General features: G+C 40.4%; 1 non-coding gene across 1 annotated transcript; it reads right to left on the bottom strand.

Moving 5' to 3' along the window:
* Window positions 1-2,400: 2,400 nt before the first annotated feature.
* TRNAA-UGC (transfer RNA alanine (anticodon UGC)) lies at window positions 2,401-2,472 on the bottom strand. Its single transcript has one exon. It is a non-coding gene; the product is annotated as a tRNA-Ala (tRNA).
* Window positions 2,473-27,206: the final 24,734 nt, after the last annotated feature.

Here is a 27,206-nt window from a genome sequence, read left to right on the forward strand (position 1 = left end):
GTGACCTCCACGTCTCTTCCAAGGGGCATTAAAACCGTCTTGTTAAACCACTCTGAACTCCACGTCTCTTCCAAGGGGCATTAAAACCGTCTTGTTAAACCACTCTGAACTCCACGTCTCTTCCAAGGGGCATTGATATTGTCTTTTTATTCCACTGTAACCTCCACCACTCTTCCAAGGGGCATTAAAACCATCTTGTTAAGCTACTGTGACCTCCATGTCTCTCCTAAGGGGCATTAAAACCATCTTGTTAAGCTACTGTGACCTCCACGTCTCTTCCAAGGGGCATTAAAATGGTCTTGTTAAACCACTGTGAACTACACAGCTCTTCCAAGGGGCATTGAAATGTTGTTTTCAGTTACCTCTAACCTCCACGACTCTTCCATTCACTGCTAAGGCCAACAGTGTACTGGAGTCCCAGTTGCTATAAATGGAAAAAATGGTTTAGTTAAGGCCCTCTGACCTCCATGTCACTTCCAAGGGGCTTTGGAGTGCCTCGAAATTTTTGGTAGGCATTGCACTCACTGTATGCCCTATAACTGTGTAGCCGAACCGCTCCTTTTGGTACAGAAATATATCCTACAAGACATGTGTGGTTGACTGGCCTGATATTGATGTGAATGGTCCCTGTTCCTCCTGCTCTTTCTCCTTTGCCACCACCTCATCCATCATTCATCACCTGAAGCTTTGTTTTAACAGGAGTCATAGAACTGGGATAGTAGCAGGATAACATCCAGAAATCCTCGGAGGAGGTAGGATATGCGCCAAAACGTTGACCACCTCAGGCCTAGCCGCTACTACATACATGAGCTTGCATTCCAAGGAACAGAAAGCTAATGAGATGGATAGCCTCATGATCATAAATAATTTACTCGTTGTGTAGGAGGCCGACCATTGCTGCTGTTTACCTTCTGAACTTTGTGTTGAAGCCTGATTGACCCAGGACCTGCAATCCTCTATGTCTGGAGGACGTGTTGCATCACAGTGTCCAGCTGTATCCCGGCTTCCACAATATTAACCCAGTGTGAAGGCGTCAGTGAGATGGACCATCCCTGGCCACATTCACTTGTCCACGTGTTTGTGGTTAGGCTGTCCTTCCCACTAAATGCACTGGGGAGGTCACAGGTAATGTTTTGGTATGCGCGCTTGTGTATAAGGCGCACCGAGACAAATAGGGGCAGCTGGGGATCGTTTATGGACACCCAGCCGCCCCCAGGCGGCTGGGGACCGTGTGTGGGCACCCGGCCGCGGGGCGGCTGGGGACCGAGTATGGACACCCGGCCGCCCCCTGGCGGATGGGGACCAAGCGTAAACACCCGACCACCCCCGGCGGCTGCGGACCAAGCGTGGACACCCGGCCGCCGGGCGGCTGGGGACTGAGTATGGATACCAGGCCGCCGACGCAGCCATGACGTGGTGGCCAGATTCCGCCTCCACATGCCTAAAAGGCCCAATTTCAAGTGCAAGCAAGCAAGCAGTATGGTATTGCAGCCTGGGGGTGGGTGAGTGGGTGGCAGGCTGCATACTTGCTCTTTCATTGCAAGGAATGGGGGAGGTACAATTGAACACTGCCCTGGGACAAGGACTTGCACGGGGATAGTTGCAAGTCTGCATCTTCTGATGCGGCAAGGATCATTTCTGATGGGCACACTTTTAGGCAGTGACCTAGGTGTCAGAGATGCATCCAGGGGTCTTCCCCATGCTGTTCCCATGTCTTTTCAGCACTGTATGCATGTGTCACACAGCACATGGCCAGATAAGGTTGTAAAATGTTAAAATGACATTTCCCGGTGATTGCATTTGTCACGGTTGAAAGCAATGCAAAAGTGCAAAAACGCATAAAAAATGCTACTTGTGAACATAGCCCAAGGTGTGGAGGAGTATTTTTGTTTTTGGTTATTTATTTTACCTTATACACAAGTCATTACCCTGGAAAGGATGTTCCTTAACATATTTCACAGGAAAACAGTTTCAGTTTCATTTTTGAACCTTCTATTGTGAGCCCGTAAAAGTGGCTTAATACCTCTGACCACGTTATTGACAGCAGTGACCTGGGGGTCAGAAATGCTTCCTGGGGCGATCCCCATGCTGTCCCCGTGTCATTTGAGCACTGTCACTATCGTTTTGGGCACTTTTTAGGCTTTCTACAGACTGCCGGGGGTGCCGCCGCAAAAATGCTCGGGTCTCCCATAGGGACATTGGGTTCATTGCTCGGGTCCGGCAACCGAGTATCACGGCGAGCTCCCGAGCATTTTAGTGTCGCTCAACACTAGTCCCTATCTGATATTTAGTTCTGTGTGCAGTTTCTGTGTTACACCCAGACAGACGAACCGCTGTATACTCACACGTATCAGATTCCTGAATATTTGGAAGCTTTACTAGTTTTTTTATCACAAAACATGGAGATGTCGGGGATTGAACCCAGGGACTCATACATGCAAAGCATGCGCTCTACCACTGAGCTACATCCCCTGTATGGACACCCAGGGATTTGTTCTCATCTACAAGAGTCACTAATCTATGACTATCTACTAATAGATTTTCTCTGTTATTTTTTCTCTTCTATAATCATGCAGCATAAATAACATCATATTCTCATAGTCTGGACTATTAGGGACAAGACGAAACTATTTTTCTTTAATTTTTTATTATTTGTTTATATTTAAAATATGGGGAAAAAAGGAGGCGATTTTATTTTTTACATCTTTTTTTGAACAGATTAAAAAAAAATGCAATTCTCCTTTTCCCATATTTTAAAGAGATTGTTCCCTACTGGATGGCGCTTTTCGATTGTCCCAATCAAATAAGAAGAAAGCATAGAGCACTTACCTCCCAGATATGCACCGTGACAAGCACTGCACCCCATGATGATCTCCTGACATTGCTTATGTCTGATGATTGGTTGCAGGCCATCAGCGGCGGTAGAAAGGCGGCATCACCTGCAGGAGAGAATACACTCTTGTGTCAGTGTGAGCGGGCTGTCGTCGAGAGCAGTCACATTAGTGACTGCTGATGTGACTGCTCTCCAAGTCATCCGGACTGTCATGGGACAGTATGGATTATATTCACGGCGGACAGGTGAGTATTATGGTGGTTTACTATTTTTTGTAGTTTACTGGTGACAAGGGTATCAGGGATTAGGTGTTAAGGTGAGCATTATGGTGTTTTTTAATTTTTTCTCTTTTACCGGGAACAAGGACTTCGGTGGATTAGACATAAAGGTGAGTATAATACTTTTTTATTTTTATTTCAATAAAAGAGTGTTTGTCTTTATTTAAAATAAAGGACTTTATTCTGGGTGGTTTTTTTTACAATCTGACTATTGGGTTAGTAATAGGGAGTCTTATAGATGCCTCTCCATTACTAACTTGTGGACTTGATATTAGCGGCCATAAAACAGCTGACGTCAACCCCACAATCATTAACCCACTTGTCATCGCATCAGGGCAAGTGGGAAAATCGGAGGCTAAGCATCAGATTTGGCACATTTTATTGATGCGCCATTTCTGGGGCGGCTGAGAGCTGATGTTTTTAGTCTAGGAGGGAGCCAATAACCATGGCCACTTCCTAAGCTATTAATATAAGCCCGCAGCTGTCTGTTTAGCCTTTGATGGTTAGTGAATATAGGGGGACCCCACATCAATTTTTGTTTGGGGTCTCCCCTTTAATAATCAATAAAGGCTAAGCAAACAGCTGTGCGCTGATATTAATAGCCTGGGAACCGTAATGGGTATTGACCTGTTCCCAGAATATTAATATCAGCCACCAGCCGTTGACTTTCCCTTTGCTGATTATGAAAATGACGAGGGACCCCACTTATTTTTTTTTTATTAACAAGCACAGTAAAATAGACACCTAAGGTAACCTTAGTTCGCAGCCTCTAGGTGTTCCAGCAGCTGGAAACTCCCAAAACCTAAAATGTCCCTCAAAGTTTCCCATGAGATTTCTGGGCCTTGCAGCTGCCGGGAGACCCGGTGGCTTTGAACTCTACAAGGTTACCGGAGTTCAAGCCACCAGGTCTGACAGTAGCTCTAACGTGGGACTTTTGAATGCCGGAGTGCCGGACAGGCGCCGGGAGCTGAATGCAGCTCACATCATTGTTGCCTGAGATCAGCGCCGAGCAAGAGACAATGATGGAAATTGTAGTCAGCACCCCTAGGGTACATTATGTGTAAAATAAAGAATTAAATTTAAAAAAACAGAGTGGGCTCTGGCCAAATTTTCATAACCAGCAGAGGGAAAGCCGTGTGCTGGGGGCTGATATTACTAGCCAGGGAAAGGGGCCATTAGCCCAAAATGTTCCCTGGTTATCAATAACAGCTATCAAAAGACTGACCGTCACTTCCAAAACAGAAAACTGGTCTGTACAGGTGCTTACTAAGAGTAGCCATCTCTATATATGACTAACAAATAAAGTAGCACTCTGTAGCGCTATAGCATGCAAACATGAAAAATATGAAATTTGAATAGCATTACTGCTCTAGAAAATAGAAATAAATGAGAATTCTTAGCGCATAAATTGGCCAATTCATGTGTATCCGACAGCCACGGTAAGGCGACTCTCGTCACCTGGAACCTACCTGGTGTGAATCCAATCTTATACTAAAGTCTACATGTATACGGGAGGGTAAGATCCTGCTATAATTAAAACCTCCTGAGGCTTAGGGATGGAGTGATCAGTCAGAAATCCTACAAATATATGTATATGTATGTAAATGTATACAAATATCAAAAGACTGACCCTCACTCCTCACTTCCAAAACAGAAAACCGGTGTGTACAGGTGCTTACTAAGAGTAGCCATCTCCATATATAACCAACAAATAAAGTAGCACTCTGGAGCGCAATAATATGCAAACATACTATTGTTATAGTTACTATTGTTATACTTTAGGAGGGCAACTTCACCATCTCCTTCTCCAAAATCTGCACCTTGCTGGTGATCCACTGACCAGCCCACCCGAGGTGTCCACAGGGAATCTGCCAGGTAGGAAGATTACCAGTCCAGCTCTTGTTCTAATAGACAGTTTTGTGGATTTGGGGTAACTGAGTGATAGGGACACATTATTATAGGGGCACGTGACACCCACATAAAATCCATGTATGTCATGTAGGACGGCCCTGGTGGTACAGAAAAGTAAAAACACTGATGACTTTTTTTTTTAGAGGCATTTGTATACTTTACCTTCTATTATTATTTATTCTATTTTCACTCATTTATATAACCTGATCATTTCCCTGACAGGTCGGTGAGTTGTTTATTGTTTAGCAATAATGTATCACCCACAACTATAAATGATAAAGAATAACATTCCATTCTTATCATTTACAGCAGAGGATAATTTATACCATATATAACATGTATATAATATCTACCAAAGCGAAAAAACGACTATTTACAAACATGGAGAAAACTGATTTTTCTATCTTTTCCAACACAGATTTATATACATTTATATTCTATTAATCAGATGGGATATTTCTATTCCACATTCTCTGCCTCATTCACCAGTTGGCAGCAAACATGGCGGCCTGGCTGCTCTGATGTCACAATGCTCAGGATTAGGGGGTCACTCAGTTATGATGTCATAATGACATCATGGAATGTCCTGAGGGTATATAATCTCTGAGCACTGTGACATCAGCGCCATTTCTTGAGTTGATGCTTTTGCTGAGACTTCACTTTGGTTGTGGAAGAGCGAACTAGTTTGTGTTACACATCTGGTGATTACTTCCATTTATTCTTCTTGATCTTTGATCAGAGCACAATAACACCGGTGCCACCGGAGAGCTTAGTTCTCCAATATTCTATCAGCCAGCTCCAGGTACCTAAGTCATGAGCGCCCGGGAGCTGCGCCAGCTGATTGCTGACAATGAGGCATGGCTGCGCCGACCAGAAAATCAAGGTAAGTGAAATATTTGGGGGAGATCCACAATATTCCCACACTATAGGGCTTTCCTGGGAGGAGATATCCCTGGGGTATGAGGGGACACATTTCAGGACAGACAGTGCAGGTTAACTAAGGCCAAAATAAAGTCAATTCTTTCTAGGGTTCCCCTCTCCCTAAACACCACGGCAGTAGAAGGACCCATCACTATAGCCCAAAAGTGTTTACTAAAATTGGAAATAATTCTGATAAATTTGTTTATAGGTCAGGCCATAATTGTCCATGGACGGAGGAGGTCTCCTCCAAGAGATCAGGAAAGACCTTCTACCAGTGATGGAAGGAGGTCTCCTCCAAGAGATCAGGAAAGACCTTCTACCAGTGATGGACGTCAGAGAGACAGCAATGCTGTCACTGAGAGGAGAGGGAGACGGGCCAGAGATCCTCCACGGCGTAGAGGACAGGAAGAGAGCAGGGATAGAAGCCGCTCTCCTCTAAGACCAGCCCCTGCGGAGCCCTCCGGAACAACAGGAGAGAGCAGCAGGGATGGAGGCCGTCCCCTCCCACCCATTCAACTGGAGGAAGTGGGTGTGATGACACCACCACTGCCACAGGTGGAGCCACCTGCACAAAACCTACCTGTGCAGGAGAGACCTTCTACCAGTGATGGACGGTCTCCTCCAAGAGACGAGGAAAGACCTTCTACCAGTGATGGACGTCAGAGCGACAGCAATGCTGTGGAGCCACCTGCACAAAATCTACCTGTGCGGCAGAGGCGGCAGCATTGGGTTCGCAGGAGAGCACTGCTAATTGCAAATCTCCCAACAAGGGATGTAACCGCACAGGAGGAGGCCGAGTCATGTATCATCTGTATGACCGAATATGAGATCGGAGAGCAGGTCACGGTCCTTCCATGTGACCACACCTTCCATCAGGGATGTATTACTAGATGGCTCCGCTCCAACCCTCTGTGCCCCCTGTGCCGTAACCACTGCTTCCATTGAAGCACCATGTTCATGGTGCAGACAGTGGTGGAGAACATACTGAACCCCAGCCCAGGTAAGGGAGCAATGCATACATTAACACTACATTCATTACAAAACTGTAAAAAATATCACCTGTAACTTCCTGCTGTTCTGATCTCTCTTTAGTTTACCATCAGCTTTGGTCAACATCTTACCAAGCATGAAGGGCCATGAACACCCCAAAAACACCCGATGGTAAGTCACCTCTCATTCCCGCTGCCCCATGATATCTAGATCACATGTGACATATAAGTAATTGTTCTTTTCTCCTTTTCATAGAAGGATGATCCAAGTCTGGAGAACATTGAGGAATTAGATCAGAATGACTTGTCCTTCATGTAAGTAGATATTAGAATTTGCTTTTTTATATTTTCCAGCTGATTATTAACTTTTTACTGGGAATCTATTGATGAGATGTAATAATTTGGTGTCTTCTCTTTACAGAAATCTGCAGAAGTTACAGATCATTTCCATAATGATCCACAGATCCCTCATCTGCTTCATAGAGACCCTGATTTCATCATGTGCAGAGATGCTGATAACAGCTGCAGCCCCGACTATGATATCCTCATATATTCCATTATTTGTCCAAATATTCCTAAAAATAAATAATATTTACCATCTCTATGTCTGGTTGTGACTTCACTATATAGAATGTTGTTACGTAACATTAGCAGCACATAATGATAAGTGAGGGAGGGATTTACCATTAGTTGGTATAGGGGTAGTGGCAACAGTTAAAGGGGATGTCCAGCACTCTTATATTGATGGCTTACCCTTAGGATAGGCGACCAATATCAGATTAATGGGGACGTGACCCCCGGCACGCGTGATCAGCTGTTCTTGGTGCCGGTTGGATGTGATTATTTGCAGACTGGAACAGCACAGCACCGACAACAGCATAGTGGCCACAGCGGGTACTGCAGATCCACTCTATTCATATGAATAGGGTCAGCTGTGCAGTACCTGGAAGCGGCCACTATACAGCTGGCAGAGCAGTACAGCACGGGCGCTGGCACCGCGTCCCACATTGGTTTAAACTGCTCGCGATACTCATCTCTCCACGTTCCTCCGCAGTTCGGTGTCTTCCGACTCTGGAGCATTATATGGGGTCCATACTGTATGGAGCATTATATGGGGCCCATACTGGATGAAGAATTATATGGGGCTCATACTGTATGGAGCAATATATGGGGCCCATACTGTATGGATCATTACATGGGGCCCATACTGCATGGAGAATTATATGGGGGCCATTATTCTGTATGGAGCATTATATAGGGTCCATTATTTTGTTTGGAACATTATATGGGGCCCATTATTCTGTATGGAGCATGATATGGGGTCCATTAGTCTGTATGGAGCATTATATGGGGCCCATTATTCTGTATGGAGCATTATATGGGGTCCATTATTCTGTATGGAGCATGATATGGGGTCCATTATTCTGTATGGAGCATTATAATGAGCCCATTATTCTGTATGGAGCATTATATGGGGTCCATTATCCTGTATGGAGCATTATATGGGCCCATTATTCTGTATGGAGCATTATATCGGGTCCATTATTCTGTATGGAGCATGATATGGGGTCCATTATTCTGTATGGAGCATTATAATGAGCCCATTATTCTGTATGGAGCATTATATGGGGTCCATTATCCTGTATGGAGCATTATATGGGGCCCATTATTCTGTATGGAGCATTATATGGGGTCCATTATTCTGTATGGAGCATTATATGGGGCCCATTATTCTGTATGGAGCATTATATCGGGTCCATATAATGGTAGGTGGTAGGTAGTGTATGCTTCATCATCAGATCCTTATCACCCTATCAGATCCCGTTGGAGGTGAGGATATAAGTTAATTGACAGTTAAACAGTGACAGGTTGGGTGATTCTCTGCACTTCATAGGTAGTACAGTGTAGTATGGGTGGTATCGCATGTTCGAGTCCCTCATGCTTGTGGTGGGATGTGATGTTTCTGTGTGACAGGCGACAACGGCTCATGTAATACTATTTTTACATTTTTTATAACTTTCTTTGTTGGGATGGACGGGCGTAGATCATACGTGCCTTGTGTCTACAAGTCTGCCCCCTGGTGTCTGTAAGTTACTTTACATAAAATCCTCCAAATTAAAGGGGTTTTAAACTAGTATTTAAAAATGAATCCATGGTTGTCCAACAATATAAAGGAGCAGATACTTATCTTCCATATTCCTTCCGGTCTCATCTCTTCGTTTTCTGATTGGGGATGTCACGTGACCACTGCAGTCAATCAATGGTAACATTTTACCCACGCCAGAACAGAAAATGAGGTGAACGGCAGGAAACACAGACAGTGGTGCAGCACAATCGTGAAGGCAATTATTATTATTATGGGTTTTTTTTAGATACCACCATGGTTTTTTTAAAGAAAACCCCTTTAAGAACATGTTTGGATGACATTTCTCACTAATCTTCTGTTACATCCAGAGAGATGAAGTTCTGCACATTTATCAGTTCCCGGAATATTTGGAAGCTTTTCCAGCTATTTATCACAATATACGGAGATGTCGGGGACTGAAGCCAAGGACTCATACATGCAAAGCATGCGCTCTACCACTGAGCTGCATCCCCTGTATAGCCTGTATGGGCAAATTCAGGGACATAGAGCGCTGCAGCCAATCACTGGGCACTTCCCCTTTAATAAATTTACTTACAGCTGCCTTTTGCCACCACAAGAAATGCTCCTCATTTGGGAACTGGAGAATTTTTCTCTTATAATTTTCACCACTTTTGTGCCATAAATTATGATTAATTTGTCAGCGGCGCGCGGCTACGCCCCATCCTGGCTAAGCTTAACCTGTTTTTACAAAGTTGGCGGAGTTGGTCGGCACCAATCAAAACCACAAAAAGTCAAAGAATCTCAGGAGCAAAATGAATGAACCGGGGAACATGTTTTATCAGATACAGGCCCTGGAGTGGAAACATTATACCGGCAGTATTGTATGGTACTGTGGGGTTGGTACTAATATGGGGGGGGTTTATAAATGTTACTATTTGGGATTATTATAGGTTGAAAACGTTAAAAATTAGTAATGTCAGTGCACAACGAATACCGCCATACAGAGCCTATATAATGCTACCATAAAATGTCCACATAATACTACTACATGGCACCTACATAATACCGCCATACAGAGCCTATATAATACTGCAATACAGAGCTCACATAATATTGCCATAAAGTGTCTATATAATACTACTATATAGCACCCACATAATACTACTATACAGAGCTCACATAATACTACAATACAGAGCCCACATAATATTGCCATAAAAAGTGTCTATATAATACTACTATATAGCAACCACATAATACTACCATACAGAGCTCACATATTTATTGCCATAAAGTGTCTATATAATACTACTATATAGCACCCACATAATACCATACAGAGCTCACATAATACTACAATACAGAGCCCACATATTTATTGCCGTAAAGTGTCTATATAATACTACTATATAGAACCCACATAATACTACAATACAGAGCTCACATAATACAATACAGAGCTCACATAATACTACAATACAAATCCCACATAATACTACAATACAAACTCACATAATACTACAATACAGAGCCCACATAATATTGCAATAAAGTGTCTATATAATACTACTATATAGCACCCACATAATACTACCATACAGAGCTCACATAATACTACAATAGAAAGCACACATAATGCTACAATACAAAGCTCGCATAATACTACAATACAAAGCCCGCATAAAACTACAATACAAAGCTCACATAATACTACAATACAAAGCCAGCATAATACTACAACACAAAACCTCATAATACTACAATACAAAGCTCACATAATACTGCAATACAGAGCCCGCATAATACTACAATACAAAGCTCACTTAATACTACAATACAAAGCTCACATAAAACTACAATACAAAGCCAGCATAATACTACAATACAAAGCTCACTTAATACTATAATACAAAGCTCACATAATACTACAATACAAAGCCCGTATAATACTACAATACAAAGAAAGCATAATACTACAATACAAAGCTCACATAATACTACAATACAAAGCCCGTATAATACTACAATACAAAGAAAGCATAATACTACAATACAAAGCTCACTTAATACTACAATACAAAGCTTACATAATACTACAATACAAAGCTCACATAATACTACAATACAAAGCTCACTTAATACTACAATACAAAGCTCACATAATACTACAATACAAAGCTCACATAATACTACAATACAAAGCTCACTTAATACTACAATACAAATCTCACATAATACTACAATACAAAACCCGCATATAACTACAATACAAAGCCCGTATAATACTACAATACAAAGCTCACATAATACTACAATACAAAGCTCACATAATACTACAATAGAAAGCCCGCATAATACTGCAATACAGAGCCCACATAATACTGCAATACAGAGCCAGCATAATACTACAATACAAAGCTCACTTAATACTACAATACAAAGCCCACATAACACTGCAATACAAAGCTCACATAATACTACAATACAAAGCTCACATAATATTACAATACAAAGCTCACATAATGCTACAATACAAAGCTCACTTAATATTACAATACAAAGCTCACATAATACTACAATACAAAGCTCACATAATACTACAATAAAAAGCCTGCATAATACTACAATACAAAGCCCACATAATGCTACAATACAAAGCTCAAATAATGCTACAATACAAAGCTCACATAATACTACAATACAGAGCCCACATAATACTACAATACAGAGCCCATATAATACTACAATAAAAAGCCCGCATAATACTACAATACAAAGCACACATAATACTACCATACATAGCTCACATAATACTACAATACTAAGCTCACATGATACTACAATAGAAGGCCCACATAATACTACAATACAAAGCCCACATAATGCTACAATACAAAGCTCACTTAATACTACAATACAAATCTCACATAACACTACAATACAAAGCTCACATAATACTACAATACAAAGCTCACATAATACTACAATACAAAACCCGCATAATACTACAATACAAAGCCCGTATAACACTACAATACAGAGCCCACATAATACTACAATACAAAGCTCACATAATGCTACAATACAAAGCTCACATAATGCTACAATACAAAGCTCACATAATACTAAAATACAGAGCCCATATAATACTACAATACAAAGCTCACATAATACTACAATACAAAGCACACACAATACAACAATGCAAAGCTCGCATAATACTACAATACAGAGCCAGCATAATACTACAATAAGAGGACACATAATACTACCCTACATCACCCACATAATATTACACTAGAGCACCCACATAATACTATAATACAAAGCCCACATAATACTACCATACAAAGCTCACATAATACTACAATACAAAGCTCACATAATACTACAATAAAAAGCCCATATAATACTACAATACAAAGCTCACATAATACTACAATACAAAGCCCACATAATACTACAATAAGAGCACACATAATACTACCCTACATCACCCCCATAATACTACACTAGAGCACCCACATAATACTACAATACAAGGCCCACATAATACTACAATACAAAGCTCACATAATACTACAATACAAAGCTCACATAATACTACAATACAAAGCTCACATAATGCTACAATACAAAGCTCACATAATACTAAATTACAGAGCCCATATAATACTACAATACAAAGCTCACATAATACTACAATACAAAGCACACACAATACAACAATACAAAGCTCGCATAATACTACAATACCTAGCCAGCATAATACTACAATAAGAGGACACATAATACTACCCTACATCACCCACATAATATTACACTAGAGCACCCACATAATACTACAATACAAAGCCCACATAATACTACCATACAAAGCTCACATAATACTACAATACAAAGCTCACATAATACTACAATAAAAAGCCCATATAATACTACAATACAAAGCTCACATAATACTACAATACAAAGCTCACATAATACTACAATACAAAGCCCACATAATACTACAATAAGAACACACATAATACTACCCTACATCACTCACATAATACTACACTAGAGCACCCACATAATACTACAATACAAAGCCCACATAATACTACAATACAAAGCTCACATAATACTACAATAAAAAGCCCACATAATACTACAATACAAAGTTAACATAATACTACAATAAAAAGCCCACATAATACTACAATACAGAGCCCACATAATACTACAATACAAAGCTCAAATAATACTACAATACAAAGCTCACATAATACTACAATACCAAGGTCACATAATACTGCAATACAAAGCCCACATAATACTACAATATCAAGCTCACATAATACTACAATACCAAGCTCACATAATACTACAATTCAAAGCTTACATAATATTACAATATCAAGCTCACTTAATACTACAATACAAAGCTCACATAATTCTATAATACAAAGCTAGCATAATACTACAATACAAAGTCCACATAATACTACAATACAAAGCTCACTTAATGCTATAATACAAAGCTCACATAATACTACAATACAAAGGCCGCATAATACTACAATACAAAGCAAGCATAATACTACAATACAAAGCTCACTTAATACTACAATACAAAGCTCACATAATACTACAATACAAAGCTCACATAATGCTACAATACAAAGCTCACATAATACTACAATACAGAGCCCAGATAATACTACAATACAGAGCCCATATAATACTACAATACAAAGACCGCATAATACTGCAACATAGAGCTCACATAATACTACAATACAAAGCTCACATAATACTACAATACAAAGCTCACATAATGCTACAATACAAAGCTCACATAATACTAAATTACAGAGCCCATATAATACTACAATACAAAGCTCACATAATACTACAATACAATGCACACACAATACAACAATACAAAGTTCGCATAATACTACAATACCTAGCCAGCATAATACTACAATAAGAGGACACATAATACTACCCTACATCACCCACATAATATTACACTAGAGCACCCACATAATACTACAATACAAAGCCCACATAATACTACAATACAAAGCTCACATAATACTACAATAAAAAGCCCATATAATACTACAATACAAAGCTCACATAATACTACAATACAAAGCTCACATAATACTACAATACAAAGCCCACATAATAGTACAATAAGAACACACATAATACTACCCTACATCACTCACATAATACTACACTAGAGCACCCACATAATACTACAATACAAAGCCCACATAATACTACAATACAAAGCTCACATAATACTACAATAAAAAGCCCACATAATACTACAATACAAAGTTAACATAATACTACAATAAAAAGCCCACATAATACTACAATACAGAGCCCACATAATACTACAATACAAAGCTCAAATAATACTACAATACAAAGCTCACATAATACTACAATACCAAGGTCACATAATACTGCAATACAAAGCCCACATAATACTACAATATCAAGCTCACATAATACTACAATACCAAGCTCACATAATACTACAATTCAAAGCTTACATAATATTACAATATGAAGATCACTTAATACTACAATACAAAGCTCACATAATTCTATAATACAAAGCTAGCATAATACTACAATACAAAGTCCACATAATACTACAATACAAAGCTCACTTAATGCTATAATACAAAGCTCACATAATACTACAATACAAAGGCCGCATAATACTACAATACAAAGCAAGCATAATACTACAATACAAAGCTCACTTAATACTACAATACAAAGCTCACATAATACTACAATACAAAGCTCACATAATGCTACAATACAAAGCTCACATAATACTACAATACAGAGCCCAGATAATACTACAATACAGAGCCCATATAATACTACAATACAAAGCCCGCATAATACTACAACATAGAGCTCACATAATACTACAATACAAAGCTCACATAATACTACAATACAAAGCTCACATAATACTACAATACAAAGCTCACATAATGCTACAGCACAAAGCTCACATAATACTAAATTACAGAGCTCATATAATACTACAATACAAAGCTCACATAATACTATAATACAAAGCTCACATAATGCTACAATACAAAGCTCACATAATACTACAATACAGAGCCCACATAATGCTACAATACAAAGCTCACATAATACTACAATACAAAGCTCACATAATACTACAATACAGAGCCCACATAATCCTACAAAACTAAGCCCATATAATACTACAATACCAAGCCCGCATAATACTACAACTTCGAGCCCACATAATACCACAATACAAAGCTCACATAATACTACAATACAAAGCCCACATAATACTACAATAAGAGCACACATAATAATACCCTACATCACCCACATAATACTACACTAGTGCACCCACATAATACTACAATACAAAGCTCACATAATACTACAATACAAAGCTAACATAATACTACAATACAAAGCTCACATAAAACTACAATAAAAAGCCCACATAATGCTACAATACAAAGCTCACATAATACTACAATACCAAGCTCACAAATACTACAATACAAAGCCCACATAATACTACAATATCAAGCTCACATAATACTACAATACCAAGCTCACATAATACTACCCTACATCACCCACATGATACTACACTAGAGCACCCACATAATACTAGAATACAAAGCCCACATAATGCTACAATACAAAGCTCACATAATACTACAATACAAAGCTCACATAATGCTACAATACAAAGCTCACATAATACTACAATACAGAGCCCACATAATACTACAATACAGAGCCCATATAATACTACAATACAAAGCCCGCATAATACTACAACATAGAGCCCACATAATATTACAATACAAAGCTCACATAATACTACAATACAAAGCTCACATAATGCTACAATACAAAGCTCACATAATACTAAATTACAGAGCCCATATAATACTACAATACAAAGCTCACATAATACTACAATACAATGCACACACAATACAACAATACAAAGTTCGCATAATACTACAATACCTAGCCAGCATAATACTACAATAAGAGGACACATAATACTACCCTACATCACCCACATAATATTACACTAGAGCACCCACATAATACTACAATACAAAGCCCACATAATACTACAATACAAAGCTCACATAATACTACAATAAAAAGCCCATATAATACTACAATACAAAGCTCACATAATACTACAATACAAAGCTCACATAATACTACAATACAAAGCCCACATAATAGTACAATAAGAACACACATAATACTACCCTACATCACTCACATAATACTACACTAGAGCACCCACATAATACTACAATACAAAGCCCACATAATACTACAATACAAAGCTCACATAATACTACAATAAAAAGCCCACATAATACTACAATACAAAGTTAACATAATACTACAATAAAAAGCCCACATAATACTACAATACAGAGCCCACATAATACTACAATACAAAGCTCAAATAATACTACAATACAAAGCTCACATAATACTACAATACCAAGGTCACATAATACTGCAATACAAAGCCCACATAATACTACAATATCAAGCTCACATAATACTACAATACCAAGCTCACATAATACTACAATTCAAAGCTTACATAATATTACAATATCAAGCTCACTTAATACTACAATACAAAGCTCACATAATTCTATAATACAAAGCTAGCATAATACTACAATACAAAGTCCACATAATACTACAATACAAAGCTCACTTAATGCTATAATACAAAGCTCACATAATACTACAATACAAAGGCCGCATAATACTACAATACAAAGCAAGCATAATACTACAATACAAAGCTCACTTAATACTACAATACAAAGCTCACATAATACTACAATACAAAGCTCACATAATGCTACAATACAAAGCTCACATAATACTACAATACAGAGCCCAGATAATACTACAATACAGAGCCCATATAATACTACAATACAAAGCCCGCATAATGCTACAACATAGAGCTCACATAATACTACAATACAAAGCTCACATAATACTACAATACAAAGCTCACATAATACTACAATACAAAGCTCACATAATGCTACAGCACAAAGCTCACATAATACTAAATTACAGAGCTCATATAATACTACAATACAAAGCTCACATAATACTATAATACAAAGCTCACATAATGCTACAATACAAAGCTCACATAATACTACAATACAGAGCCCACATAATGCTACAATACAAAGCTCACATAATACTACAATACAAAGCTCACATAATACTACAATACAGAGCCCACATAATCCTACAAAACTAAGCCCATATAATACTACAATACCAAGCCCGCATAATACTACAACTTCGAGCCCACATAATACCACAATACAAAGCTCACATAATACTACAATAAAAAGCCCACATAATACTACAATAAGAGCACACATAATACTACCCTACATCACCCACATAATACTACACTAGTGCACCCACATAATACTACAATACAAAGCTCACATAATACTACAATACAAAGCTAACATAATACTACAATACAAAGCTCACATAAAACTACAATAAAAAGCCCACATAATGCTACAATACAAAGCTCACATAATACTACAATACCAAGCTCACAAATACTACAATACAAAGCCCACATAATACTACAATATCAAGCTCACATAATACTACAATACCAAGCTCACATAATACTACCCTACATCACCCACATGATACTACACTAGAGCACCCACATAATACTACAATACAAAGCCCACATAATGCTACAATACAAAGCTCACATAATACTACAATACAAAGCTCACATAATGCTACAATACAAAGCTCACATAATACTACAATACAGAGCCCACATAATACTACAATACAGAGCCCATATAATACTACAATACAAAGCCCGCATAATACTACAACATAGAGCCCACATAATACTACAATACAAAGCTCACATAATACTACAACAGAAAGCCCACATAATTCTACAATAAGAGCACACATAATACTACCCTACATCACCCACATGATACTACACTAGAGCACCCACATAATACTACAATACAAAGCCCACATAATGCTACAATACAAAGCTCACATAATACTACAATACAAAGCTCACATAATACTACAATAAAAAGCCTACATAATACTACAATACAAAGCTCAAATAATACTACAATAAAAAGCCCACATAATACTACAATATCAAGCTCACATAATACTACAATACCATGCTCACATAATACTACAATACAAAGCCCAAATAATACTACAATACAAAGCCCACATAATGCTACAATACAAAGCTCACATAATGCTACAATACAAAGCTCACATAATACTACAATACAGAACCCACATAATACTACAATACAGAGCCCATATAATACTACAATACAAAGCCCGCATAATACTACAACATTGAGCTCACATAATACTACAATACAAAGCTCACATAATACTATAATACAAAGCTCACATAATGCTACAATACAAAGCTCACATAATACTACAATACAGAGCCCACATAATGCTACAATACAAAGCTCACATAATACTACAATACAGAGCCCACATAATCCTACAATACTGAGCCCATATAATACTACAATACCAAGCCCGTATAATACTACTACTTCGAGCCCACATAATACCACAATACAAAGCTCACATAATACTACAATACAAAGCCCACATAATACTACAATAAGAGCACAGATAATAATACCCTACATCACCCACATAATACTACACTAGTGCACCCACATAATACTACAATACAAAGCTCACATAATACTACAATACAAAGCTCACATAATACTACAATACAAAGCTCACATAATACTACAATAAAAAGCCCACATAATACTACAATACAAAGCTCACATAATACTACAATACCAAGCTCACAAATACTACAATACAAAGCCCACATAATAGTACAATATCAAGGTCACATAATACTACAATACCAAGCTCACATAATACTACAATTCAAAGCTCACATAATGCTACAATAGAAAGCTCGCATAATACTACAATACAGAGCCCGCATAATAGTACAATACAGAGCACACATAATACTATCATACAGAGCTCACATAATACTACAATACAAAGCTCACATAATACTACAATACAAAGCCCACATAATTCTACAATAAGATCACACATAATACTACCCTACATCACCCACATAATACTTCACTAGAGCACCCATATAATACTACAATACAAAACCCACATAATACTACAATAAAAAGCCCACATAATACTACAATACAAAGCTCACATAATACTACAATACAAAGCTCACATAATACTACAATACAAAGCTCACATAATACTACAATACAAAGCTCACATAATACTACAATAAAAAGCCCACGTAATACTGCAATACAGAGCCCACATAATACTACAATGCAAAGCTCACATAATACTACAATACCAAGCTCACATAATACTACAATAAAAAGCCCACATAATACTACAATATCAAGCTCACATAATACTTCAATACCAAGCTCACATAATACTACAATAGAATGCCCGCATAAGGCTATGTGCCCACGTTGCGGACCTGAAGCATATTTTTTACGCTTCTCCCTGGCGGGAAAATCGCATGCTGATATTACATGCGGTTTTCCCGCCAGGTAGAAGCGTTTGTGAGGCGTCTTTGCATGCATTTCCGCATGTGGGTTATCAAGCACTTCTCCAAGCATCACTTGGAAAAGTGCTTGACAACTTGTTCAGAATGGTAAAAAATAAAAAAATAAACTTCATACTCACCTTCTGATGCATTCTCTGCCCCGTCCGGAGGCTTGAGCGGCTCACGTTGTTGTGTGCAGGACCTGCGGTGACGTCATTGAGTCATGTGGTGGGTCACATGACTCAATGACGTGGCAGGTCCTTCAGACAACAGCGCGACGGAGGGAAAACATCAGAAGATAAGTATAAACTTTATTTTATTCTTTTTTTTACAGGTTCTTTGGTACCCAGGTCTGGATGAGAGTCTCCTCTCCTCCAGACTTGGGTACCATCCGCACATTGATTCCGCTGCGCTTCCGCAAAATTAATGAACATGCTGCGGATTTTTGACCGCAGCATATACGCTGCGGAAAAATCCGCAGCATGGGCATTGACATTGCGGAATGCCATTGGGGACCATGGGGTGCGGATATACATGCGTTTTTCAAGCGTTTACGCTGCGGAAATTCCGCAGCATATACGTTTGAAAAACGCTACGTGGGCACACAGCCTAATACTACAATACAGAGCCCACATAATTCTACAATACAAAGCTCACATAATACTACAATACAGAGCTCACATAATACTATAATACAAAGCTCGCATAATACTACAATACAAAGCTCACATAATACTATAATACAAGGCTCCCATAATACTACAATACAAAGCTCACATAATACTATAATACAGAGCCCACATAATACTACAATACAAAGCTCACATAATACTACAATACAAAGCTCATACAATACTATAATAAAGAGCCCACATAATACTACAATACAGAGCCCACATAATACTACAATACAAAGCTCACATAATACTACAATACAAAGCTCACATAATACTACAATAAAGAGCCCACATAATACTACAATAAGGAGCCCATATAATACTACAATATAAAGCACACATAATACTGTGAAGGTTTCACCAATTTAAGATACAATAGGTAACTGCTTTCCTCCAAATTAAAGATGTCCGAGTGCATGCAGAGAAGCTAATTAACCAAATCTGCTAATCTGGTTGAAAAACTTCACTCAGAGACAGAACCACACAAAATGGCATACTTTATTACGTAGACATGGGGTTATATAGTATTCTCCTTCTAGGTGGGATTAGTAAAATTGGCACACTGCAATTTGCTCATTCATGTATCTCTTGGCCTCAGTAACTCCTTAGGAATTCTGATGGGAGGGGTGAGTTCGTCTCTCAGCGCCATATTTGCCAACTCGACATGAATCTCTCTGTTATCAGCCGTGCACATGCATACGTCATTCCCAGGAAATCATTTAGTTGTTCGTATCTACAAAAAGAATAGAATCTATTAGTTATATATTCATTAACTATTAACATAATCCATGTGCATATACACATTTGCATACATACTGTACATACACATAGATTATTCCATCATCTCTATATTGATTCACACTGATTAGGTAATCTATTTAAAGAAACTAATTGATTTTCTATAATATATATTTTACCTTGACAGACCCCCCTAAAATCAATTATTTGCTTTTAATATCCATATGCTAAAAATCAGAGGGGGAGAAGAATTGACCGTATGTTAAGGCTATTCTGGAGCCCTACGATGTGACGGGCGCCCCGTCCCTTTTAGACGGACCCACTGACGTTCCTAAATCTAACTCATACGAAGACCTACAGGAAAGGGATGGATGGAGACCCTAAACGATCTAGTGACTGGGTAATCGAGGGCCACCCCTAACACAGAAATATGGATATTAACTTTACAAACTCATTTACTTCCGGTAATCTCTCTGGTACAACACTTTTGTTCTAAGGAGAACTGTTTGTTCATAGATTTTGAGAGCCTTAGTAACTTTCCCTGTGGGGCCGATATTTTCTGGGATATACGTACAACAATGCTCATCTATCATTTTGCATACCCCTCCTTCTCTGCAAGTAACATATCCAGAGCTATTCTGTTTTGGAAGGCCATGGTAGATGTGGGTTCTAGTTGGTCAGCTATCCCGTGCAATGCATCTTTGGTGCAATTGACAAATCAATGTTGGCTATAATATATGTAATTTATCCAATCTACGTTCTTGTTAATGGTTATTATGGCTATTATGGGCTCAAATCCCGCCTTCACTTGGTCTCGGGCCTTGAATTTGTCTGGCACCCCCCTAAGCACTCTGAGAACATTAATATATATGTGTGGGTCAAAACTGCCTTTGGGGTTAACTTCTCTCTTGGCCCTGTATGTACCTGCAAACGCAGCCTTTATTTCCTCTTTGGATTCCTGAGACTCAGATATAAGGTAAACAGACATTATTGCTTTAGTTATGGCACACTCCCCAGTCCATTTGCCCTCCAGTCTAATCCTAATCTTCATGTCACCACATTCAAGGAAGTGTTGTACCAGAAAACTGGAATATCATTCTGTTTAGTAATAATTGCTTGGAATGCACGTGTTACCGTAACAAAGGCCCCCCCCCCCCCCAGCTACTGTCATCAGACAAAGGAACATCAGGGTTGTGGGTCTGAGACCACCTTCTTGCAATGGGATGTGTGGACCCATGATTTTCGGTCTTCGACCTTCACAGCCGTAGGTGATGTAAGCAACACTTGGTAGGGCCCTTCATATCTGGCATCCAGTGTGCCTCGCACGTGATTCTTTATCCAGACAAATTCTCCAGGCTGGATGCTGTGAGTACCTGGTTCAAGATCTGAGTCTGGAATAGAAGAGTGTTAGTTTTAACTCTTTAGCAAGTCCGACAACAAAATTCACAAGCTTATCATTCCCTGAACTAAGCTGCTCTGGGTAATATCGACCCATTCTAGGTGGCCCCCCAAACAAGATCTCATATGGTGTGAGCCCTGTGGGTTGTCTCGGGGTATGTCGGACTGAGTATAGGGCAATAGGCAGCACCTCCTGCCATGGAAGTGACAATTCTTTAATGGCTTTAAGAATTTTGCTTTTTAAAGTGCCATTCATCCTTTCAACTTTGCCGTTACTTTGAGGACGATAAGGAGTATGCAGGCCCAAATCCGCCCCAATCATCTCCAAGATTGATTTGGTAACTTCTGCAGTGAAGGTGGGTCCTTGATCACTTTCAATCACTTCTGGAATCCCGAATCTGCAGATAAGTTCTGCCAGAAGCCTTTTCACTGTAGTTCTAGCAGTCAAGTTGGCTACTGGGTATGCTTCTGTACAGCTGGAAAACATATCCACCACCACCAGAACATATTCATATCTTCCACTCTTGGGTAATTGCATATGATCAATTTGGATTCTCTGGAAAGGATACTGTGACTTTGCCAGTTTCTTCTTTGGCACATGTTCTGTTCTTCCGGGATTACAAGTGTTACAAATCTCACAGTTCCTAGTATAGTTTGTAGCAAGAACTGAGATCTCTGGTGAAATGTAGAGTTTATTGATAACTGAAATCATCTGATTCTTCCCTCTATGTACCTTTCCATGAGTCCACTGAACCACCGCAGGATACAGTGCTCTTGGCAGACATAGTCTTCTTCCCACTCTCCAGAGACACACTGAAGAAGGCGTTTGCCAAGTTGATTACTGTAAAATGCGTTGCCTCAGGGGGAATTTCACTGAGTAATGTATGTGGATTTGGCATCACAGCCCTCAGATCTTGCACCATCCTAAATTTGTCCGGTTCTCCTCTTGCAGTTTTCTTCTTCACTGGAAACAATGGAGTATTAGCAGGAGAAACACAGGGCAGTAATGCTCCTTTCTTGAGTAATTCTTGGATCTGGGCATCTAATGACGCTTCTTGGGCTGCTTTCAGTGGGTACTGTGGGAGTCTGGGAATCCGTGAACCTTCTTTCAGGAAAACTTGAACTGGTGGGACAGGTAGCCGGCCTATATCATCAGGACCTTGAGACCAGAGTTCAGGTGGTATGCAGTCAAGATAATGCTGTGGTATGGCGGTTGTTGCAAACTGGATGACACACAATGGGAGGGCATGTACCTTTGTTTGTTCCTCTAATGATAACGGAGTAGAGACATCTAGATGCTTTCCATTCTCATTATATGATATCTGAGCATTTAACTTCTGGAGTAGATCTGCTCCCAACAAATTAAGCGGGCAGGTGTCTGAAACGAGCAATCTGGCCAGCAGCTTCTGTTCTTTCCCAATAGGCAATGGAAATGTTAGTCGGGATGAGTGTGGTTTTCCATCCACTCCCACACAAGAAAGGAAATCATCAGATATAAGCGATTCATAGGGTAAATCTCTTGACCGTATTACTGATCTGGCTGCACCCGTGTCTACTAAAAAAGGTAAAGTTCTGTCCCCTACATCTATTTTGACAGTAGAAATCAGTCCAGATTTAGTGGGGACGTTTTCAACTGAGGTCAAGGTGAGCACGGGTTTGCCACTGTCCTATGGGGGGTAATTCTGGTCTTCCCCCACAAACCGGCGTGGTGGGTCCCTGTTATTTTGGTACATCTGTTGCGGTGGCTGGTCTCTGTAATTCTGCACAGGTTCTCTTGGCATTGTCTCATATTCTCTCTGTGGTGGCTGCCGTGATGGCTGTCTATACTCTTGGTGGGAGTACCGTGGATTCCCTTGGTAGCGTGAAGAATCTCTTCTTTCAAATTGCGGGTTGTAGGAGAGTGGCATCGAGCCATAGAAAGGATCCCCTCTATTCTCTGGACATTCTCTTCTGAAATGACCTGGTTGGTTGCAATGGTGACAGATTGGTTCCCTTAGTCTTAAACTCACTCCTCTGTACATTTGTTGAGGAACCATCCATCGTGGGGGTGAGCGGTATAGTTGTTGTGGGTATCCTGGGGGATATGGCAACTGTTCTTGTTGATTATCTGCAGGTTGATATGACTCGCCCCCTGGGCCGTGGGGTACCCGGAACCAGGCCTTCTGTATGATGCTGGGGGTAGTAGTGGCAACCCGATCCCGTGGCTCAGGGTGGTCAGACCAAATGGTGGCAGTCTATTTATCAGTGTTTTGAATGTCCGACTACGCCACCCGTGGATTGCAGTCAGGGATAACCGCCGCTGCTAGGCAGACCGCTGAGGCTGGTGTTGGTGTGCAGCACAGGGGTAGGATAACACCCCACGGGATGAGTGTAGCCTCAGGGCAGTGTAGGTGGACGCTGGGGGTGATAGTGCAGGCCGCAATAGTAAGAGTTCAGAGTCCACTTCAAACAGTCCAGGGTCTTTATTGTAGGAATTATTAATGACCCAACAGTAGTACCGGTTAGGAATGGGCCTGGGTGTCTGAGAGCATATGGGCGAGCCCACTGGTCAGGGTGAGTGTGTAGGCCTACCGTTCTCTCTATGCTCTTTCTGACTATCCCCCTCTTCGTGGTGTAATAGCCCACGTCCCTGAGCTGGCCGTGTACTTCTCGCCTGTATGGCTTGTGACTCGGGCCTTGTGTACCTTTTGCTTTCTCTTTGCTGTACTGGTCCCTCTGTGTGGCGGAGCCTCCAGGCTTCTTAGGCCAAGGGACTTGAAATCCCTCGCGGGTTGGTTCTCTTCTGCTGGGCTTGATAACCCGGGCAGCCTCGGACCCCAATGTCCGGTTAGATTCGTTCTCTCAGCCAGGACCGGCTCTCGTCGCCTCTGTCCCTGGCTTGTAGTTTCTCCTCTGCCCCATGGACTCCTCAGCTGCTGCTGACCTGTCCCTTTTCTCTGAGAACCCTTCTGGACACTTCAGAAGTGGGTTCTGGTCTCTCTAACCCTGCCCCAGTTCCAGCTTTTATAGGGGCAGCCAGCTCCCCCTACTGGCCTGGGACAGGAGGTGCTGCATGCTAATGGTCCCTAACCAGGGAACCTCCCTCCTGCTCTCAGACACAGCCTTTAATATTTGTGGCATCCAGGCCTGGAGTGGCACAGATAGATTGCTAGAGCAGCAGGAGCAGGAACAGGAGTCGGTGCAGGTGCTGGAGCAGGCTCTGGAGCAGGCCTTGGAGCAGGCCTTGGTACAGCATCCAATTGTTTCTCTATAGCTTTAGCAATAAGGAGTACCTTTCGCGGGGATATGTCCACATATTCTGGTCTGGAGTCTGTAAGCTTCGCTGAGATTTTCTCTCTGAGTCCCCTAACAAATGAAGTGACTAGCAGATTTTGTTGGATCCTCTGACCTTCATCGAACCCTTGATCCTTGAACAGAGTATGGATTCTGGTGTAAAATTTTTCGACATTCTCCCCTGATTCTTGAGTACAGTCCGATACACTGGTAGATGAGTCTGTGAGCCGCTCCTTGGCCCATTGCTGTAGTTGTTGACAAAAAGCTCCTCCTGATTGGTAAGTCTCCTTGTCTGTCACTTGGCTGTCATTCAGAGCTACTTGAATTATTGGCCAGAAGGCATAATAATAATCATCATTTTTATTTTTTTAGTGCCAACATATTTCGCAGCACTTTACAATTTTAGGGGATAGGCATCTCCCGCTCTAATGCTAATGATTTCATGAAGATCTTTCCAAGTGGCTGAATAAGTTAGTTGAATTTGTCTGATTCTTCTGTAGAACGCCATAGGGTGTCTGTCTGGGTCAGGTAGTTGACTAATCACTAGATTAACTTGCCAGGGTGTGAATGCCACATATCTATTATGGTGATCTGGCACTGGAGATTCTGACTGAGAAGATGTTAAGGGAGATACTGGCAACACAGCAATAGGAGGTGGGCTTGTTTGTCTAGGAAATAGTTCATTTGGGTTATATTCTGAGGTCATCTGGCGGCTGAGTGGGTCTGATCTAGCTGGGTGAGAATTTGAGATTTATGATAATCATTGCTGATTAGTCTTATCTCCTCCAACTTATTTAGTCCTCTATACTCCCGTATAGCTTGGACTATTGCTTGGGCACAGGCTTGCATAGGAAATCCATACATTCCAGAACTTACAGCAGGAAGAGCAATAGAAGTAAGGTTCCTTGTTCCAGCATAGTTCAGAATATTGTTGATTGTAGCTCTAAGTTGTGACACACAGTGATCATGATGATCTTCATCATACACTGGACCTACTGCATGAATGATAAGCCTGCATGGTAATGTGGCACCCCAGGGGTCTGGTTCCCACAGTAATAGCAATATTACGTCTGTGAGCAGGTGGGAGGTTTCCTGGTCAGACATCCTATGCATGCCACACCTCCTGCCCAGTCCTGGGAGGGGAAGAACTTCCCCTATATAAAGCTGGGGCTGAGGCAGGGTTAGGGTGAGAAAGAGCAGAGAACACAGACAGAGACACAGTCTGGTCTGTAGTGGAGCAGCTTTAGGAACAAGAAAGATCAGGAGCTCTGTGGGAGCTGTGCTAAAAGAGATCAGGGGCTGGAAGCTGTAGAGCTCGCCCTGATTGAAGAGTTCTTACCGGACCCGGAGTCCGAGGCTGTGGGGATTAATCCTTACCCAGCAGCAGAAAC

The sequence above is a fragment of the Phyllobates terribilis genome, unplaced genomic scaffold, assembly GCF_046119375.1.
Source record: "Phyllobates terribilis strain yellow unplaced genomic scaffold, ASM4611937v1 Scaffold_81__1_contigs__length_6697587, whole genome shotgun sequence".
Classification (NCBI taxonomy): Eukaryota; Metazoa; Chordata; class Amphibia; order Anura; family Dendrobatidae; genus Phyllobates; species Phyllobates terribilis.